The 22,506-nt window shown below is 38.7% G+C and overlaps 1 protein-coding gene and 1 pseudogene across 1 annotated transcript in view; one reads left to right on the top strand and one right to left on the bottom strand.

Moving 5' to 3' along the window:
* Positions 1-22,506, bottom strand: part of LOC110200367 (plasma membrane calcium-transporting ATPase 4-like) — a gene marked incomplete at its 5' end in the record, with an annotated part of 92,079 nt that overhangs the window by 36,965 nt on the left and 32,608 nt on the right. Inside the window, one exon of the mRNA XM_078148060.1 lies at positions 8,105-8,194. The remainder of the gene's footprint in view (positions 1-8,104; positions 8,195-22,506) is intronic.
* On the top strand, positions 17,102-22,446 carry LOC110200368 (succinate dehydrogenase [ubiquinone] iron-sulfur subunit, mitochondrial pseudogene; annotated as a pseudogene).

The following is a 22,506-nucleotide window of genomic DNA, read 5'->3' on the forward strand; positions in this document are numbered from 1 at the left end:
AATATAATAAAAATGACAATTCTATCTAAATTATTTTACTTATTCAGTTCCATGCCAATCAAAGTACTAAAAATTATTTTATAGAGCTAGAAAAAATTATAACAACATTAATTTGGAAGAACAAAAGATCTAGAATATCAAGGGAATTAATGAAAAGAAATGCAAGGGAAAGTGTCCTAGCCCTACCATATCTAAAACTGTATTATAAAGCAGCTATCATCAAAATTACTTGGTATTGTCTAAGAAAGAGAGCGATGGATCAGTGGAATAGCTTAGGTACACAAGACACAGTAGTCAATAACTGTAGTAATCTACTGTTTGATAAACTCAAAGACCCCAGCTTCTGGGATAAGAACTCACTATTTGACAAAAAAAATACTGGGAAAACTGGAATACAGTATGACAGACACTAGGCATAGACTAACATCTTACACCTTATACCAATATAAGGTCAAAATTGGTACATTTTAGACATAAAGGGTGAAACCACAAGCAAATTAAGAGATCAAGAAATAGTTTACCTGTTAGATTTATGGAGAATGGAAGAATTTATGACTGAACAAGAGATATAGAACATTATGAAATGCAAAATGGATAATTTTGATTACATTAAATTAAAAAGATTTTGCACAAACAATGCCAATGCAACCAAGATTAGCAGGGAAGCAGAAAGCTGAGAAACAATTTTTACAGCCAGTGTCTCTGACAAAGGTCTCATTTCTAAAATATGTAGAGAACTGAGTGAAATCTATAAGAATACAAGTCATTGCCCAATTGATAAATGGTAAAGGATATGAACAGGCAATTTTTGGATGAAAAATTAAAGTTATCTATAATCATATGAAAAAATGCTCTAAATCACTATTGATTAGAGAAATGCAAATTAAAACAGCTCTGAGGTACCACATCACACTATGAAATTGGTTAACATGACAAAACAGGAAAATGACAAATGTTGGAGAAGATGTGGGAAAATTAGAACACTAATGAATTGTTGGTAGAGTTGTGAACTGATCCAATCACTCTGAAGAGCAGTTTAGAACTATGCCCAAAGGGCACTAAAACTGTGCGTACCCTTTGATCCAGAAATACCACTACTAGGTCTGTATCCCAAAGAGATAATAAAAAAAGGAAAAGGACTCACATGTACAAAAACATTTATAGCAGCTCTTTTTGTGGTGGCCAAGAATTGGAAATTGAGGGGATGCCCATCAATTGAGGAATGGCTGAACAAATTGTGGCATATGAATGTAATGGAATATTATTGTTCCAGAAGAAATGATGAGCAGGTGGACTTCAGAAAAACCTGGAAAGACTTGCATGAACTGATGCTGAGTGAAGTGAGCAGAACCAGGAGAACACTGTACACAGTAACAGCAATATTGTGTGATGATCAACTTTGATAGACTTAGCTCTTCTGAGCAATGCAATGATTTAAAACAACTCCAAAAGATTCCTGATGGAAAATGCTATCTACATCCAGAGAAAGAGCTATGGAGTCTGAATGCAGATCAAAGCATACTATTTTCTATTTTTTTTTGTTTTTTTCTTTCTCATAGTTTTTCTTTTTTGTTCTGAGTCTTCTTTCACAACATGACTAATACGGAGATATATTTAATATGATTGTACATGTATAGCCTATATCATATTGCATGCTGTTTTGGAGAGAGAGGAGTGGGGGGGAATTTAGAACTCAAAATTTTATGAAAGCTAATGTTGAAAATTAAAAATAAATAAATATAAAATAAAAATTGAAAAAATTAAAATAAATGAAATAAAAAGAAAAATCTTCTCAATGAAGAGAAAAAAATAAAATTAAGTAGAGTAAAACTTCTAATGTTGGTGCCGGGGCCAGGGGGGAGGGAGGAAGAACTTTTCTCTACTCTGCCCTCAAACCATATTATGTTTGGCTTATAATTTGAAGGATCTGATTTTTATCTGAATCTTTTTAATAGTGAGTTATGCTGTAGTGAGGGATAATATTTAAATATTTGTTACACAATAATCTTTAAAGATTTTAACTGGCTACTTTAGCATTAAGAATTGAACATCCTTTATATGCATTTCTTTCCTTGATTTTAAAATGCTTGATACTGAAGTATGATATTGAACTTAACATTAAAAATCTTTTTGAGAATGTAGCCCTGGAATACGCAATTGAAACTGGAAATACAGAGAAAACACAAAGTCCTTAGGAATACAGATAATTTAAATAGTCATATAGTAGGCAGTTTCTGAAAGTACACTTTTCTTTGAATTGGCCCAGGAGCAGGACAATGTTAGGGGTCAATGAAGTAGACTGTGTTAGGCTCAGGTTTTAAAATATATTTCTCACTAGTAATTCCCAGGGGACATGACCTAGATGTCTTTTTTCCCTTCATGACCATTCTGATCTTTTCTAAGGGGTGAAGAAGTCATTGAAAGTTTATTAATTAATAGTCTTGTTCATTATCTGTTTGATTTTTATAGTGGTGTTGTCATTTTCTTCCTATTCGTTGTAAAATCCCTCAAAATATAAATCAAATATAACATGGTTTGAAGACAGAGTAGAAAAAAGTTCTGTCACTCCCGGCACCAACATTAGAAGTTTTACTCTACTTAATTTTATTTTTGAATATCCATGTTTTCTTGCACATGTATATTCATACTAATACTCTTTTTAGAAATCCCAGACACTTTATTAAAGTCAGAATAAATGCATTTTTATGCTTATTGTGAATTTAGTGGATTTCTTTACTTTAAAAGCACACATTGTTTCCATGTTGTATCCCATGTATATGTGCAAATTGTGTAGCTTCTTAAAGTCTAGTTTGCACGCTACACATGCACTCAAATACATTGTGACAGAACTTCACTTTTCAAAGGTACTGGAAAATATCTTCGAGCAGTATATTTCTTCTCTGTTGCTAGAACTATAGTGAAGTATAGTATTGCAAAGTCCCAAGCCTTCTATAGTTCCCAGACAAGGTTGAAGACCAACTGCTGTGTTCAAGGTGAGAGCAATCAGCATCAACATTTCCCAGCACTCAACCACCTTACATAACATGACAGTCCATAGCTCACATCAGCTTTCCAAGCAGATCTCAGACCTCAGCAGCAACCACTGGTGGTGAAGAAAGTCTTTTCTTCACTGGCTGTGGTGTTGTGTGCCTCATTGAGGCCATGTAAGTATAAGCTAAGGAAGACAGGTCATGAGGAAACAAATTTTTTTCTGACTAACTTCAGGGGAAAGATGCAGATCAGAATGACATCCTTGGATTTGAAATTGGTATCTTGACATCAGTGGAATAACATTACCACCTAAACTACCCCCTATTCTTCCAGTGTCCCTGTCCTATCTAAATGTGGACCTGGAGAGTAGTGGGCTTTATGAAAGGTCATTTATGTATTAATACCAATGGCATGTACCTTTGAGTGTATTAGAGCTAAATGTATCCCAAAGATATATTACTGTAAATACAATGAAGAAAAATTAGCCATCTATGCATGATATGTTCTTTGTTCAGAGAAAATGTAAATCTATTTTATGACACAAATTCATCATCCCAAGGGACCATATCAGATTGTAGTACACCATGACCTTATCTTTTTGCCACCCATCTCTCTCCAAGAAGACAACATTGACAGTTTGCCCAAGTCATTTTCCCCCATAATGATATTTTACTGTTTTCAATGACATGTAGAGATAGTTTTCAGCATTCACTTTTATAAGATTTTGAGTTCCAAATTTTTTCTCCCTCTCTCCCTCCCCACCTCCTTCTCCAAGCCAGTAAGCAATCTGATATAGGTTATACATGTACAGTCATGTTAAACATATTTCCATGTTAGTCATGTTGTGAAAGAAGAATTAGAACAAAAAGGGAAACACACGAGAAAGAAAATCAAAATAGCATATTTTGATCTGCATTCAGACTCTAGATATTCTTTCTCTGGATATAGATAGCATTTTCCATTATAAGTCTTTTGGAATTATCTTAGATTGTTGTATTTCTGAGAAGAGCTAAGTCTCTTCTCTAAGTATTCCATTATATACATACATACATACATACATACATACATACATACATACATACATACATATATTGGAAATTGAGGGATTGCCTATCAGTCGGGGAATAGCTGAACAGCAGCTGAATGCAATGGAATACTACTGTGCTATAAGAAATGATGAGCAGGCAGATTTCAGAAAAACCTGGAAAGACTTGTATGGACTGATGCTGAGTGAAGTGAGCAGAACCAGGAGAATGTTGTACACAGTAATAGCCATATTGTGCAATGACCAGCTTTGATAGACTTAGCTCTTCTCAGCAATACAAAGATCTGAGACAACTCCAAAAGACCCACGATGGAAAAATACTATTCACATCCAGAGAAAGAACTATGGAGTTTGAATGCAGATCAAAGCATACTATTTGCTCTTTTTCTTCTGTTTTGTTTCTTCTTTCTTGTGGTTCCTCCTATTGGTTGTAATTCTTCTTTACAACATAAGTAATGTGAAAATATGTTTAATAGGAATGTATACACACACACACATATATATATATATATGAATGTGTATATCAGATTGCATGCTGTCTTGGGGAGGAAGGAAGGAAGAAAGAGGGGTAAAATTAGAACTCAAAATCTTATAAAAGTGTATGTTGAAAACTAAAAATAAAGAAAAAAATATATACCATGTCCCAAAAGTTTTAGTGCAGTTTAAAGGTGTAATAAATATCAAAGATAATATCTGTTAAATTGCTGTGTTCAGTTCACCAAAAACTCTAGTTTTCTTCTTACAAGGCATTCCTTTCCAAAGTGAAGAGGGGAGAAGGGATGACAGTTTGTTTTCTTCCAGTGAAGATTCAGAAAAGGATGAAAAGGAAGATGACTATGATAGGGAAAGGCTTTATATTTATAGAAAACCCTCATAAGTAGTTACATGTTTATTTTTATTTAAAAAAAATCTTTCTAGAATTTATGATACAGCCTTAAAACGGTATGTAAAAATATGAAAGTATGGAGTTGTATAGTTAATAGCTTTTTGTAGATTTATTTTGTTGACTGCCTATAACTTTGCTGAAGCCATTATTATCTCAGTTTACTTTCTAATTCCTTAGGATTTTCTAAGGAAACCGTCATGCAATCAGCATATGGTGATGATTTTGTCTGCTCTTTGCCTATCTTTACGCCTTTACTTTCTTTGTCTTATTGCTATTACTATAACTATAACAAATAACAGTGGGTAAAGGGAGCATCCTTTCTTTACTCTTCTGTTTTCAATGGGAAAGTGTTTAGTGTTTCCCCATTGCATATAATACTACCTTTTTGTTTTAGATACTTTTTACTGTATTAAAAATGATCCTTTTTTTGCTCATTCTTTGTAGAGTTTTTAGCATAAACGTTATCCTTTATCAAAGGCTTTCTCTGCGTCTTTTGCTATTAATGCGGTTTTAGATTCCCCCCCCTTATATGATTAATCATGATAATGGTTTCCTTAATGTTTAACTTCTTTGCATTCTTAGCACAAATCCAACTTGATCATACCAAATCATTGCTTTTTTAAAAAATAAATTGCTGTTATCTCTTTGCCAGAATTTTACTTTAAATTTTGTAATCTATTCGGTAATGATATTATTGGTCTATAGTTCTCTTTCTCTGCTTTATCCTTCCCTCATTTAGAAATTAAGAATATATTTGCCTTATAAAATGAGTCTAGTGGAACAATATTTTGTTTGTTTCCAATTCTTGGCCACCACACAAAGAGCTGCTATAAATATTTTTGTACACATGGGTCTTTTTCCCATTTTTATGATCTCTTTGGGTTACAGACCTAGAAGTGGTATTGCTGGATCAAAGAGTAGTTATAGCCCTTTGGGAATAGTTCCAAATTGCTCTCCAGAGTGATTGGGTCAGTTCACAATTCCACCAACAATGCATTAGTGTTCCACATTTCTCACATCTTCTCCAAAATCTATCATTTTCCTGTTTTGTCATGTTGGCCAATCTGATAGGTGTGCTGTGGTACCTCAGAGTCACTTTGATTTGCATTTCTCTAGTCAATAGTGATTTAGAGCATTTTTTCATATAACTATAGGCAGCTTTAATTTCTTCACCTGAAAACTGCCTGTTCATATCCTTTGACCATTTATCAATTGGGGAATGATGTGGTCTTGAATCTTACTCAAGAAAGATTGAGAAAAGACTATCAGATTCAGCAGATAAGAAATTGTGGAAAGAGCAATGTCCATTGAGTGATGGGGTCAGAAGCCAGATCTCAAAGGTCCAAGAAATGAATGAGAAGAAAAGAAGTAGGCAGTCAACATAGACAGTCCTTTTCCCAGAAATGTGACTGTGAATGATAGGAAAGATCTAGACCAAGATAGCTTCATCTTATGGTGAAGCTTATGGTTTTTAAAGATGGTAGAAACATCAACATGTTTGTAAGCAAAAGGGAATAAGCCTGTAGATGGAAAGAATCAGTTGAGGAGGAGTCAAAGGATCACCTTGCTACAGAGAGTGCCCAGCAGAGGGAACATGACATAATCACATCATCAAATCACATAAAAGTGATCTGGTCAGCTGTTAAATGATTTCTTTTAGCAGTATGTGAGTAGGAGCAGACAAGAGGGCTGGAGAAATTAATCCAAATTGGGGGTTGACAGTGTGGGTAACAAGAGGACAAGGGGCCAAGGGATTCAGGATTGAAAAACATTAAACAGTGTAACTTTAAACTGGTGCATTGTGAAGGGAGGACAGTGTAGTTAGGTCCGGAATTTGAGCCTATGACAGTAGCATGTGCTGGAATGACAGGCGGTCATGGTGAGCTAAGCCTCCAAGAGAAATGGAGTGATAGAAGATTATGGTCCACTAAGGAATTTCACACTTGTTAATAATGAAAGTGGAATGCTGGTGGATTGTCACCAGATTGGGAGTGCAACCATGCCACTGTGTGACTGAGATGTGGAGGGAGGGAATAGGGCATGGGAGCTGAAGAGATGGAAGAACTGAGAGGCCAGGGTGTCTAAGGGAATGTCAGCATGTATTGAAGCCAGAGACTATAAGGGCAGCCATTGGGACAGGGAGGAAGATTTTGAACTGGATGCTGAATTCCTTATGAAAGGAGAGAAAATGCCCCAGGAGTTCAGAAACAGCTGCCATCAGGTATTGTGTTGATCATAGCTTGATGTGGTGAGCATCAAAAAAGAGGTTACTGAGTGATGGTGGTGGAGGAAGAGTGTGGAAGTCATGGTGGGAAACAATGAATGTGCCAACTTCTGCAGGATTGGGGGTGGGAGCATGAGAAAAGGTGTAACCCAGGGGTGGGGAACCTGTGGCCTCGAAGTCACATGTGACCCTTTAGGTCTTTGAATCCAAACTTCTTTTTTTTTTTTCAATGGAAGGAAGGATTTTTATTTTTATTTTTTATTAATTTATTTTGATTTATCAACAACCACTTCCATAAGCTTTTGAGTTTTAAATTTTTCTCACCTTCCCTCCCCAAGATGGTGCGCAATCTGATATAGGCTATACATATATATTCCTATTAAACATATTTTCACATTAGTGATGTTGTAAGTAAGAATTAGAACCAATAGGAGGAACCATCAGAATGAAGAAACAAAACACAACAGAAGAAAAAATAGCAAATAGTATGCTTCAATCTGCATTCAAACTCCATAGTTCTTTCTTTGGATGTGGGTAGCATTTTCCATCATGAGCCCTTTGGAGATGTCTTATATCCTTGTATCACTGAGAAGGGTTAAGTCTATCAATATCAGTCATCACACAATGTGGCTGTTACTGTGTATAATGTTCTCCTGGTTCTGCTCACTTCACTCAGCATCAGACCATACAAGTCTTTCCAAGTTTTTCTGAAGTCTGCCTGCTCATGAATCCAAACTTCTTAGAACAAATCCTTTAATAAAAGGATTCTGTAAAACTTGGATTCAGTCAAAGCGCCACACTTGAAGACCTAGAGAGTCACATGTGACCTTGAAGCCGTAGGTTCTCTATCCATTGTGTAACCAATGCTGGAAAGCAGTGTCTCCTATTTTTTTTTGGGGGGGAGACAATGGAGTGAAGTGACTTGCCCAGCGCCACACAGTTAGTAAGTGTCAAGTACCTGAGGCCCGGTTTGAACTCAGGTGTTCCTGAATCCAAGGTCGGTGCTCTATCCATGAAAGCAGTGTCTTCTAAGGAAAGTCAGGCTTCCCTGAATGCCAGGAGATAGAAAGAGCATGAGAATCAGTCAATCAATCAAGAAACATTTATTCAGCACTTATTCTGTGTTAGGATCAATGCTCAGTGCTGGGGATATAAAGAAAGACCAGAGGCACTGCCCACTCAAAAGGCTCACAGTCTAATGAAGGGGAGACAGTTGTGCAAACAAGAAAGAGATGTGATAAACTGGAGACATTGACAGAGGGGAGGTGCTAGAATTTAGGGGGATCAGGAAGGATTCCTGGAGAAAGCAGGGTTTTAGCTGCTGAAGGAAGCAAGGAGGCAGAAATGAGGAAGGAGTATAATCCAGACATGAAGGACAGCCAGACAAAATGCCCAGAGTCAGGAAATGGAGTACCCTGTGTGAGGAACAGAGAAGAGGCTGTGAGATGAAGGGACGTTTGTTAATGATCAAATGGAGATTCCGGAACAACCCATCTAAAGGGTGGGAAGAGGAGATTGAGGTGTGCCAGGCTGAGAGAACAGGAAGTGGTAGCAGTGAGGAAGAGATGTGGATTTTGCTTGCCTAGCTTGTGATTCTGTCATGGGAATGGAAAAAGTGAGAGGTTGCAGGTTGCTAGGCATAGACAGTCTAGTACCTTTGGACGATGGTTCACACCTTCAAGAGCCCTGTGAACAACAGAAGGGCCATCATTCTCTTTCAAGTGTCAGGTCACAGGGCCTGGGTTGGGTCAAAGACTTTGAGGGCCTGATGGCCAAATGGCCAAGAGAGACAGCCTTTAATCTCTGTAGCTTTCTCACAGTTATTTAAGTCCCCACCTTGGGCCCAATTCCCATGACACTCTGCCAAACCAAGCCAAAGACACTACTGAAATTTTCTTTTCCAAATGTCCTAGCAGTTGAATAAAAATGCAGTTGATTTATTTTCACTTTAGAATGTAGTTTTAGCCTAAATTTTTCCTACTTATTCATCAAAAATAAATGTTAATGAATTGATTTTTTACATAAGATAAAATCAGAGGAAGTACTATATTTCTATCAATAACAAAAGTGTATTTCTGTCTGCAGCAGTTATGACTAGAGTTCCAGAAACTTCAATCAAGAATCCCCCTCAAAAAGGAGGAAATTTCAAACAAACTATGTTTCTACTACACATTTAATGACTGGCAAAAAGTGCCATCATCTCTGCAGACCAAACCCAGTGACCAGAGACAACAGTCTTTTATATCCCCAGAGTTGATGTAAAGGTGAAAACGATGTCCTTGTGCTGAGGAATGAGATGATAACTATGTTTCTCATCTGCCCTTCCACAACATGTGTCCATGCTAAAAGTGGCATTCATGCAGTCTGGTTTTCTCTCGTTAAGTAATCTCCACCCATCTCCAAGAAGTCTTATGATTTGTCATTTCTGCAGTTTCTACTGCTTGCTTTTTCCATAAGAAGTGAAATTTGGCAGGAAGTAGTTGATAACTTGTGATGGAGCAGACCACGCCCTCTTCCTGAGTCTCCCAGGTAACTCCCACTGCCCTGATTCACCTGTCTGGTGCTCTCCATAGCACTTGCACTCCTTGCTGTAACTGGCTATTACCACAACGCCTGGGTAGCTCCATCACTTGCCCCTTCCAGGTGCCCAACTCTTGGCAGTATTTCTCCTGTTCTTTCTCCTGACTTCACTGTTTCTTTCATAGGCACCATCCTTCATCCATCCCTTGCTTCATGTTATCTTTGACTTTGTCTTCTCTGTCCATACCCAGTCAGTTACCAAGCCATGCCTGCTCTGCCTCCCTGGTCTTCCTCATCTTCCTCCCTCCCTCCCTCCCTCCCTTCCTTCCTTCCCTCCTTCCTTCCTTCCTTCCTTCCTTCCTTCCTTCCTTCCTTCCTTCCTTCCTTCCTTCCTTCCTTCATTCCTTCCTGTCTCCACTTTAGCCACCCACCTAGATTAGTGAAGTAGAGTCCAGTCAAGTCTCTGGCTTCATTTCTCTCCCCTCCAGTTTCTCCTTCATACCACTGTGAGGCTTCTGGGAAGATGGGTGAACTCTTGGCTAGAAATCCTTTAGGAAAAACTGAAGATACACCCAAGGGTTGACTGTGTGTAGAGGAGGTTGCCCTCTAGGTCCTGCTTGAGTGGGAGGTCCCTCCCAATTCTGAGACATGGTTTTGACTCTGGTTTCTTATGTCCAGACGTCTCATTGACTAAGGCGCTAATGTGGGCCTAAGGAGTGGCAAGTGGGCACACGTTGGGGTAGGAAAAACCTGGTTTGGAATAAAGCTCCTCATTCAGTGTGACCAGCAGCTAGTCACTGAGCCAGCCTCTCTGGGCCTCCACTTCCTCATCTGTAAAGCAGAGTCAGTGATACCTGTAGCATCAACCTCACAGGGTTGTGAGACTCAGATGGACCAGGGGAGCTAATGCACATTCCACCTCCCAGTCCTCCAGAAAGGTCACTCTGCTTGTCTGTCACTCCCTGTAAGTCAAGGGAGATCAGCAAGCTTTCAATGAGCTCCTGCCATGTGCTAGGCACCCTCCTAAGCACTGGGGAAACAGAAAAGAAAAAACAACCTCTTCTCTCTTGTGTGATGGAGGAGACAACATGCAGGCAGCTGTGTGCAAATCAGAGAGATGTACGGTAAATGGCAGAGACTCAGCAGGAAGGCACGATAGGCTTGTTGGAGAAGGTGGGATTTTAGCTCTGTTCTGGAGGAAGTCAGGGGGACCCAGAGGAACAATGTGCAGAGCCAAGAGGTGGAAGATTTAGTTGGGGAAACAGCCAGGAGGCCCGTGTCACTGGATCCAAGGGTGCATAGGGAAGTGAGGTGTAAAAAGACTGCAGAGGTAGGAGGGGGCAGCTTAGGAAGGGCTTTGAATGCTGAGAAGAGCATTTTATTTTTGATCCTGGAGCTGATAGGGAGCCACAGGAAGTTACTGAGTGGAGGAGTGACAGGATCAGACCTGAGCTTTCTGAAGATCACCTTAATAGCTGAGTGGAGGATGGCCTGGAGTGAGGAGAGACTTGAGGCAGGGAGGCCAACAAAAAAAACCATTGCCACCACCAAGGAGACTTGAGTTTTAATCCCACTTTACACACTCGGTAGATGCGTGGCCCTGTGCAAGTCTCTCTTAGCCTCTGTTTCTTCATCTGTAAAATGGGGATAACAATAATAATAATGGCACCTATTTCATAGGGTTACTGTGAGAATCAAATGCAATAACATTCCATGGTTTGTAAACCTTAAAGAGCTACATGGTGCTGATAGTGGTAGCAGTAGCAATAGTTACGGTTGTAGTTTGGGTGTGAGGTGATGAGGGCCTGCACCAGGGTGGGGGTGTCAGAGGAGAAAAGAAAGTATATTCAAGAGATGCTACAGAGGCAAATGCAACAGGTTTTGGCACCAGCTTAGATATGGGGGGTGAGAGATAGCGATGAGTCCAGGATGACCCCTAGGTTGTGAGCCCGAGGGACTGGGAAGATGGCATTGCCCTCAAAAGTAATTGGGAAGGTGGGAATGAGGGGAGGGTTTGGGGAAAAGATAATGAGTTTAAAATGTCTACTGGACATTCAGTTGGAGGTGTTTGAAAGGCAGTTGGAGATGAGAGGTTGGAGATCAGCAGAGAATTTGGGGCAGGAAAGGTAGATTTGAGAATCATCAACATAGAGAAGGTAGTTCAATCCATGGGAGCTGATGAGATCAGCTAGTCTAGAGGGAAAAGAGAAGAAGGCCCAGAACAGAACCCTAAGGGACATTCATGGTTAGAGGCATGATCTGGAGGAGGAATCCAGCCAAGAAGACAGAAAGAGATGTCAGAGAGGGGAGGAGAGCCAGGAGGGAGGGGTATCTGGAAAATCTAGAAGGAAGAGAGTGTTGAGGAGGGGAGAGGAATGCACAGTGTCAAAGGCTGCAGTGAGGTCAAGGAGACTAAGGATTGAGAAAAGACCCCTGGATTTGGTAATTAAGATGTCATTAGCAACTTTGGAGAGAGTGGATGCAGTGGAATGATAAGGTCAGAAGCTGGATTGTAAAGGGTTAAAAAGAGAATACCAGGCCGCACCAGAGGGTTCCCCTTTGCTGACCCCTCTTGACACCTCTCAAAAGTCTGTCTGCCCTTTCCCAATATGAGTTCTACATCACACTTGCCTTTTTATCAACAGAAATGACCCCAAAGAATATGTATTACCCTAAAATATATTTTTATAAGATATCAACATTAATAAAGTTTTTAATTATAATAATTAATAATATAAAATTTTAATATGATATAAAAATAACCCTAACCCTAAAATGCTGGGCTGCTCCCTCCTAAGGAACTCAAGGAAGGCCTTGCTGGCTGACTTGTCCCCCCATTAGAAGGCGAGCTCCTGGACAGCAGGGACCACTTTGCCTTTCTGTTTGTATCCCCAGCAGGTAGCAGAGTGCTAGGCATATACTAATAATACATGCTTTCTCCTTCATTCACTTCAATGTCTTCTCCCAGGAGATGCTTCATGGGTGTTCTCTGCATTTTGCTTAGTTGAAGAGAAGTATGTGACTCTGTGGGTGTTGATAATGGCAGATCCAGGGCCCACTTTGGTAAAAGAGGCAATGGTGAGCCTGCAGCCCAGTGTCATGAAATCTGTCCAGGGGGTTTCACCATCAGGAGAGACAGGAGACCCTCAGAGCTGGAAAGGCAGAGTGGGTATAGGAAAAAGTCTGAAATGCCTAACTTGAAAAAAAATAACCCAGCTATGTCCTGGACTTTGCTGCTGAAAATTTTGAGACTAGGTTTTGTTCTGTTCTGCCTTTTAATCAAAGCTCTCTTATAAAAGAATTTGAATCCATATTGTCAGAAAGAACAGCTGAACCACCAAGCTAAGTGAAAATAATAAAAGGTCAGCACTAAATTGTAACCATGAACATGGAATTACTTAAGAGTTAGAAGCTGTGAGCTAACTCTCCAGGTTGGGATGGTAAGAACAGTGGGAAAAGATGAGGTCTGGTATTCCCGTAGTAAGCCATACTCAGACTTAAGCAATTCTTTCCCTTCAGTGGTTTCTCCCAATAGGAATTAGAATATATATAAGCTGGGGTTATATAAATTATTTATACATATGTATGATATGTGTGTTGTACATACACATGTACACACCTATCCATGCACACATATCTATTAGAAGCAGGAACAAGTCAAGTCACTTAACATCTCAGTGCCTGAGAGACTGTAAAAACTTCCTCATAAATGATGAGTGAGAGAGACAGGATTGATAAGAAACCAGAAATCTTTTTGGCTGCCCTTCTCAGAAAGTCATCAGGAGGCTTGTACCTTCTACCAAGCAAGTAACGGGCAGCAGGCTAGCCTCTTGTCTATCCTGGTGCAATAAAACTTGATAAACTTATCAGTTCATCCTAATACTTGGTATAATGGAAAATACTGGACTTAGGTTTAAAACTAGACCTTTTTTTTTCTTATTGAACAATCATAACTTATTTAAGTGGGCATTAAATAATAAACAGAAATGTAAGCAAATTCTAAAGAAAGATAAACTTCCCAGAAAGTGGGGTAAGAAGAAGGGAACAGAGAAATATCACTCTGGTATTCAATCTCTCAATATCAACATTAGCCTGTCTTGATTGCTAAGGAGTGAAGAATTGGTTGGTTCCTTTGATCTCTGGTTGCTGCTCAAACACTAGTTGCCCCTCAACCCTCTAGCCTGTCTCTCATTGTTTTGTTGTGTTTTATTTCAAACTTACCCCACAGGAGAAGCTCCGTACAAATCTCCATGCCCTTGCTTATTTCTTGCTTCTCAAAAGATTTCCACTCTCCTCTTCTTTCAGGACAAAGGAAAAGCAAATTATCTTCTCTTAGAACACTCCCAGCCCCATGGTTCGAAGGGGTCAGGTAGGAGATATATCAGATAGATACCCAAAGACATTGATTTCAGTGACCTTAACCTCATCCTTACTTCTTTCCTCTATATGCTTGAGTTCTCTATGCTTAGAATGGACTTCTCAGCACCCCTCTTTCCCCAACCCTTAACCACTATCTTTGCTTATTGAAGCCTCTCTCTTCATTTGAGGCCCAACTCACCTCCTATAAGATGTTTTTCCTGATCCTCTCAGCCTAATTTGAATACTCTGTCCTCAAATTTCTTTTTTTTTAAATTTAAACTTCTTTCTTTATTTTCAGTTTTCAACATTTGCTTTTATAAGATTTTGAGCTCTAATTTTTCCTCCTCCCTCCACTCCTCCCTCCCCAAGACAGCATGCAATCTGATAAAGGCTATACATGTATGATCAAATTAAACATATGTCCACATTAGTCATGTTGTGAAAGGAGAATCAGAACAAAAGGGAAAAACCATGAGAAAGAAAACAACGACAACAAAAAACAACAAAAAAGAGAAAACAGTATGCTTCAATCTGCATTCAGAATCTGTAGTTCTTTCTCTGGATGTAGATAGCATTTTCCATCATGACTCTTTTGGAATTGTCTTAGATCTTGCATTGCTCAGAAGAGCTAAGTCTAACAAAGTTGGTCATCACACAATGTTGCTGTTACTGTGTACAGTGTTCTCCTGATTCTTCTCACTTCACTCAGCATCAGTTCATGCAAGTCTTTCCAGGTTTTTCTGAAATCTGCCAGTCACCATTTCTTATGGAACCATAGTATTTCATTACATTCATATACCACAGCTTGTTCAGCCATTCCCCAATTGACGGGCATCCCCTCAATTTCAAATTCTTTGCCATCACAAAAAGAGCTGCTATAAATATTTTTTGTACATATGAGTCCTTTTCCCTTTTTTATGATCTCTTTGGGATACAGAGATGAGTCCTTTTTCAAGGATGCATTAGTTTATATGGCCTCTGAAGCTCCTTCCAACACTCCTTTCCTATAATTCTTTTTATGCTTTTCTTGAGTTTTGTATTTGGAAGTCAAATTTTCTATTCAGTTTTGGTCTTTTCATCAAGAACACTTGAAAATCCTCTATCTCATTCAATGTCTATTTTTTTTTCTGCTGAAGGATTATACTCAGTTTTGCTGGGTAGGTGATTCTTGGTTGTAATCCTAGCTCCTTTGACTTCCAGAATATCATATTCCAAGCCCTCTGATCGCTTAATGTAAGAACTGCTAAATCTTGTGTTATCCTGATTGTGTTTCCACAATACTTGAATTGTTTCTTTCTGACTGCTTGAAATATTTTTTCCTTCACCTGGGAACTCTGGAATTTGGCTGTAATATTCCTAGGAGTTTTCTTTTTGGGATCTCTTTCAGGAGGTGATCAGTGGATTCTTTCAATTTCTATTTTACCCTCTGGTTCTAGAATATCAAGGAAGTTTTCTTTGATAATTTCTTGAAAAATGATGTCTAGGCTCTTTTTTTTTTAATCATAGCTTTCAGGTAGTCCAATAATTTTAAAATTATCTCTCCCGCATCTATTTTCCAGGTCAGTTGTTTTTCCAATGATATATTTCACATTTTCTTCCATTTTTTTCATTCTTTTGGTTTTGTTTTATAATTTCTTGATTTCTCATAGAATCATGAGCTTCCATTTGCTCCATTCTAATTTTTAAGGAATTATTTTCTTCAGTGAGCTTTTGGACCTCCTTTCCCATTTGGCCAATTCTTCTTTTTAAGACATTCTTCTTCTCACTGGCTTTTTGGACCTCTTTTGTCATTTGAGTTAGTCTATTTTTTAAGGTGTTAGACCTTCTTCTTTTAACAAATTACCTCTGTGCCTCAGTTTCCTAATTCAGTTTAATTCAACAAACATTTACTAAGTGTGTACTACATAGGAGGCACTGTGCTAGAGATTGGGGTAACAAAGACAAAGCCAGACTATTCCCTGTTCTTAATGAGTTTATTTTCTTCTGTTAATATAAGTAATTTGAGAAGTTAACAGCAAGACAGCTAGGGGATCCGTAGAGCCTTCCTCCTAGGAAGTCACACTTGAATGAAGCTAAGGTAAGGAGGGGGCACCCTGCCCCTGCCTTTGCCCCTACCCAGATGAGAGCCTGGGCAAAGGCATGGGGAGGCCAAAGATGGATTGCTCAGTTTGGAGAGCAGCCAGCAAAATGAAGGCCTGTACTCCATTGTCTGTAAGCAGAATAAGATATACACCAGTAATGGGCAGCTTGGCAAATTTAACCTGTTTTAAACCTCCATTTTCATAATTTGAGACATCAAAATTCATCCATCTCAATCAATTAGGTCCCAGTTTCTTTTTTTTCCAGATCGGCCACCAGTGATTTGAAAAGTCATGGCTGTCTGTCAATAGAAAGTAAGAGAAACCAAGAGATCAGCATGTCTTTTTTCCTGGGTAGATCCCAGTTAGATTCAAAGGGAGGCATTGTTGGAGGTACCATAGATGTCAACACTTTGAAGATGGTTGGTATGTTGAAACATGTTGATCAGTAACTAAACCTGTCTTATGTTATTCTCCAACTCCTTGAACCCTATTAATTTAAGGCTTCCTTTAAATGCAGTGTCCTCTTTGCCTCTCCCTCCTACAGTCACTCTCTTTCTTCCAAATGCAGCTCAGGTGCTACTTTATACAGAAAACCTTTCCTGACTTCTTCCCACCTCCACCTCCAGCTGCTACAGTCCTTTCTACAGCAATCTTGTATTTATTATCTTTATATTAATTCTGTGTATCCTTCAATATGTAAGTGTTTGTTATCTCCCTTGTTAGAATGTAGGCTCTTGAGAGTAAGGATCATTTCATTCTCTGTATTTATAACCATGTTGCAAGCACTTCATAAAAGTTTGTTAGGTGATTAAATAGAAACTAAAGATGAAATTATTCTATCAGGAATTAAAATTTTCTATTAGTTTGACTTCAAAAAACAAAAATGTTTTATTCTGATTATTTCTTTAATGCTGAAAACTTCTTTAAAAAGTGACTGAATGCGTCAATTCAAAATTCAAATTACTCTGGGTTCAACTGAATTTTGTGTGGATTACATGGGGTCAAACATCCTCATGGGCATCTTCAGTTATGAAGATCTCAAGCTGCAGGATGCATGGAAAGTGCATCTGTATAAGTATTCAAGTATGTCAGACATAGGCCTTTCTTTGAATACCTTACATTTTTAGTCTATATTCTTGTATATTTTCTAAAGCCGAGTTAAAAAACCCTAAGCTTATTTTTTTCCAGCTAGGTATTTTATGTGGCACAGTTCATTTGAAAGAGGGGAAAAAAAAGAATGTTAAATTCTGTTTTGTGATATGACCTAACTATTGTCATATTTATTGCACTGTTCTTTTATGATTTAGTGACATTTTTGTCCATAGAGATTTAAAGTGGGGTATTTTCCAATGATTTCCAGATTGACCACTCCAGAGTTGATAAAAATAGGAATGAAACTCCAGAAATTCTTCACCTAGCAGTCTGACACAAGTAAGCGTGGGGACCATTTTGTTACTTTCCCCTGAAGGTAACAGCCAGTCACCTAGAGAAGAATTCACTAGAACTGTGTAATAATTAAGAGGATGCATTCTCATATACTGTCTTTTCTGTTAGAGCTGTTAGTCACAACCTGGAGAAACATCTACGTTAGGCCATATTCATTAAGCATTTCCTTGGTCATAAATTTTTAAAAAGCCCTTTCCTAAACAAAGTGTCATATTTGTTCATTAAAGAAATAAAAACTTAGATACACATGCTTGTGTAGATAAGATTTTTCATTCTACCTGAGCAAGAAATTTGAAAAGAAATTGGCTAAATGTTTTATTGTTTCAAAAGAGATCCATAATCAAATATTTTTGTAATGAATTCCATCATCTCTGGATCAATTGTATGCACCCAAATTTTAGCATTTAAAAAATAGCTTTGCCATTTCTGTCATGATTTTTTTCTACAATATGCTTTGATACTTGAGAAGAAGCTGGTGGCACTGTGTATAGAGAGTTGGCCTGGGGTTAGGAAAATTTGAATTTCAAATTTAACCTCAGATATTTACTAGTTGTGGGACACTGGGCAAGTCACTTTACTTTTGTTTGCCTCAGTTTCCTCTTCTCTAAAATAAGGATAATAATGGCACTTAGCTCCCAAGGTTGTTATGAAGATCAAATGAGGTAATAATTATAAACCACCCAGCAATCCTTAAAGTGCTATATAAGTGGTAGCCATTGTTATTATTATTTTCATGATTATCATTATCATTACCACTCTTACTATTTGATCCTTCAGTGAATTGATGGTTTCATCCTTTTGCCTGTTCTCTCTACTAGTCTTTGTCACATAGCAATCCTGTGTAATTTTTGTTCCTATTCTTCCACATATGCTTCATCCAGGATGTGCTCACTGCACTAGAGGCCTCCTTTTAGGGTTATACCAGTACAGTCCCAGAGCATCTGTGACCCCTTGTTCCTGCCATTTGTCAACCCACCCTCTTCTTGGGAGGATTTTGTGTGTGTGTGTGTGTGTGTGTGTGTGTGTGTGTGTGTGTGTACGTGCATGCATTCTGGATGATGTTTTTGTTGTGTTTTTTTTTTAATACCACTTCTTGTGTGGGTGTCACTATTGGTGATATGGTTGTTAGACCCATGATTCTCCTTTGGGACACCCTTTGGAGTCATGGTGCTTCATGATTCACAGCCATATCTCACCACTGGGAGAATATTGGCCTCAAAGGAATGAGTTTTCGCAGCAGTGAACAACTAGGGACCATTGAAAATACCACTCAGTTTCCCAGTGGCAACCTAGCCCCATTCAGTGCTATCAGAACTGTGTGTCCATCTTTCGTAGGTGATTAAAAGATGGCATCGACACCTGCCTTACTCTAGAGCCCCCTTCTCCCTTTGCTTGCATCCAGTTCCTAGACCTCACATCTTGGCATCTTTTTCCCTAAACATCTGCTGGTGATGGATGGCAGCAGTTGAGTTCTTTATACCATTAGTTTTCTCATACACACCACCACGTTCAGGTTCAGCCAGACACTGAACAGCAGTCTTGATGTTGCTGCTGCTGCTACATTTCTATTAAATAATACTCAGAGGAGAGGCGCTTCTGAATTAATGGCTTGCCATTTTCTTGCAGTATTGGATGCTGCTCATCACTGCCACTGGCCTGGAGTTTTGAAGGTTCTGTCAGCATGCCACATATCCTTATTTCAGATTTCATTACTAGAAGATGGAATGCAATTTGGAGGCTCTATAAGCCTACATGAAATCACATGACACTCGCTTGTTTCTTTTTTTTCTAGATAAGCAACTAAAATTTATTTTAAAAATCACTTCAACAAAGTAGCAGGATAAATATACACAAAGCAATAGCAATTTTGTATATTGCAAATATTAACAGGAAGATAAAAAAATTCAATTTACAACAACTACTTACATATTTGGAAGTATATTTACATACAGAAACTATATGAATCCAGCTACAAAATACTCAGAACAATCTTAATAGAAATTGATACCTAAATAATTGGAGAAAAAGAATTGTTTGTTGGTAGACTAAGCTAAAAAGAAAAACAACAAAACTCTAAATCAATTTACTTGTTTAACATCATACCTTCCAAACCACCCAAAGATTAATTTTTTTTTAACTATGAATTTAGTAAGTGAATCCGTATTTTAATCAAGTCACAATAGCATCTACAGAGGTTAAAAAACTAGCATGGAAGCAAGCTAAATAAAGTCCCTTTGCTCCCCCTCTTAGTCTGAAGCCTTATTCTTATTCTGAAGCCCTTGATCAAATTTGAAAGAGAAAACCCTATCAGTCTATTTCTGTCATTTCTTTTTTGTAAAAGCTTGAAAACTAATGTGTTGAATTTACCATATATTTTAAGGCCAGTGGTTTTATAACAGAGATTCATGTTTTCATATACAATCTTCTTTTTATTCTTTCTTCTCCACTGCTTCCTTTCCAGACTTTCTCCACCATGCCACAGCAGGCTTCTTGCCCTGGAAGGTCACTTTACCTGTGCGGCCCCTTCCTCTTATTGTCAGTTCCTCTGGGACCTCCACTTTTTTAAAGTAAAAAAAAAAAGTATGTTTCAATCTGTATTCAGACACCATCAGTTCCTTCTCTGGGGTGGATAGCATTTTTCTTCATGAGTCCTTCAGAATTGTCTTGGATCATTGTATTGCTGAGAACAGCTAAGTCATTCATAGCTGATCATCCTACAATATAATGTTATTGTGTACGCAGTACATTTCACTTTGCATCAGCCCATGCAAGTGTTTCCAGGTTTTTCTGAGAGCATCCTACTCATCATTTCTTATAGTACAGTAGTATTTCATCATAATCACATACCATGACCTGTTCAGCCATTGCCCAATTGATGGGCATCCCCTCAATTTCTAATTCTTTGACCCACGAAAAGAGCTGCTATAAATATTTTGTACATATAGGTCCCTTCCTTGATTACTTCATATGAAAACTGATCATATCTTTTGATCATTTATCAATTGGGGAATGGTTCTTACTTTTATAAATTTGACTCAGTTCTCTATACATTTGAGAAATGAGGCCTTCATCAGAGAAACCTACTTCAAAATTTTTTCACAGTTACTATTGCTAACTGTTATTTCCCTCCATCCTATTCCCCCCTTTTATTCTATTCTCTCTCTTCTTTCACCCTGTCCCTCCTCAAAAGTGTTATGCTTCTGATTACCCCCTTCCCCAATCTGCCCTCCCTTCTATCTCCTCCTCTTCTCTTATCTCTTTCCCCTCTTACTTTCCTGTAGGGTAAGAGATTTCTATACCCAATTGAGTGTGTATGTTATTTCATCTCATCTCTGATGAGAGTAAGGTTCATTCACTCCTGCTTACCTCCCCTCTCTTCCTCTCCACTTGAAAAGCTTTTTCTTGCCTCTTTTATGTGAGTTAATTTACCCTTTTCTACCTCTCCCTTTCTCTTTTTTCCAGTACATTTCTCTCTCACCCATTAATTTCATTTTTTGGATATAATATTCAAATCACACCTATGCCCCCTGTCTATATATACTCTTTCTAACTACCCTAATAATGAGAAAGGTCTTATGAGTTACAATTATCATCTTCCCATGTAGGAACATAAACCTCCACTGCTGCCAGTGATGCCATGGCCTTTAGGCCTGCTCCAGGTTTGCTGGGGCCTAGTCTGCTCTGGTGTGGCCTGCGCTCCTCTCTCACTCTTGTGCAACAGACCTTTCCTGCTGACTTTCCAAGTTGTCTTTGGCTGGTAATTTGTTTCACTCCATCTTTTTGTGGGTTCTGCTGCTCTAGAATTTGTTTAGAGTCATTTTTGAAGGTATTTGGAGGGGTTTGAGGGTGAACTCAGGTGAGTTTCTGCTTTTATGCCCCCATCTTGGCTCTGCCTCTCAACACTCCCTTGTTTCCATGGGTTTAATTTCCACTAAAAACCTTGACTCTTTTTCGTTTAGAAGAACAAAATAGGGTGACAGTGTTTGGAGTCTCCTTGAAGCACAGTCTTGTCCCAGGAGTCACTCTGCTTCCTGGGTTCCAGGTACAGGCCTGCCAAGGGGCCCAGACAGCAGCTGCTGTAGCTCCCCACCACAAGAAATTTGCTATTACAGATGGGACCCAGACAAGCCTGGAGATAAGCCCCAAATGCAGACCTATGAAATCGATATGAACAAATGTGGCCCAATGGTGTTAGATGCCTTGATCAAGATTAAAAATGAGATGGACACCATGTTGACCTTCCGAATATCATGCCAAGAAGGCATCTGTGGTTCCTGTGCAATGAACATCAATGGGGTCAACACACTGGCATGTGCCAGAAAAATTGACTACAACCTCAGCAAAGTCTCTAAAAGCTACCCTCTTCCCCATATGTATGTGATGAAAGATCTTGTCCCAGATCTGAATAACTCCTATGCTCAGTATAAATCCATTCAGCCTTACTTGAAGAAGGATGAATCCCAGGTGGGTAAGGAACAATACCTTCAACCCCTAGAAGATCGAGAGAAACTAGACGGTCTCTATGAGTACATTCTCTGTGCCTGCTGCAGCACCAGCTGCCCTACTTACTGGTGGAATGGAGGACCCAGAGTCCTCATGCAGGCCTATCACTGGATGATTGACTCTAGGGATAACTTCACAGAAGAGTGGCTGGCCCAGTTACAAGACCTTTTCTTTTTTGTAAAGATGTCACACCATCATAAACTGTACCAAGACCTGCCCTAAGGAACTGAATCCAGGAAAAGCAATAGCTGAAATCAAGAAGATGATGGCAACCTACAAGGAGAAGAAAGCGGATGCTTAGCTGTCTCCAACCTTATCATGAATTGTAGCCCCCCACAGGGCTGAACCTAATTTATGTCTAATTTCATTTGTTTTTCCATGAATATTGCATGTCCAATGACAACTTCAAGAGATAAATAAAGAACATACTACTTTATTAACAAAATATTGC

The sequence above is a fragment of the Phascolarctos cinereus genome, unplaced genomic scaffold, assembly GCF_003287225.1.
Source record: "Phascolarctos cinereus isolate Bilbo 61053 unplaced genomic scaffold, phaCin_HiC Scaffold_8;HRSCAF=390, whole genome shotgun sequence".
Lineage (NCBI taxonomy): Eukaryota > Metazoa > Chordata > Mammalia > Diprotodontia > Phascolarctidae > Phascolarctos > Phascolarctos cinereus.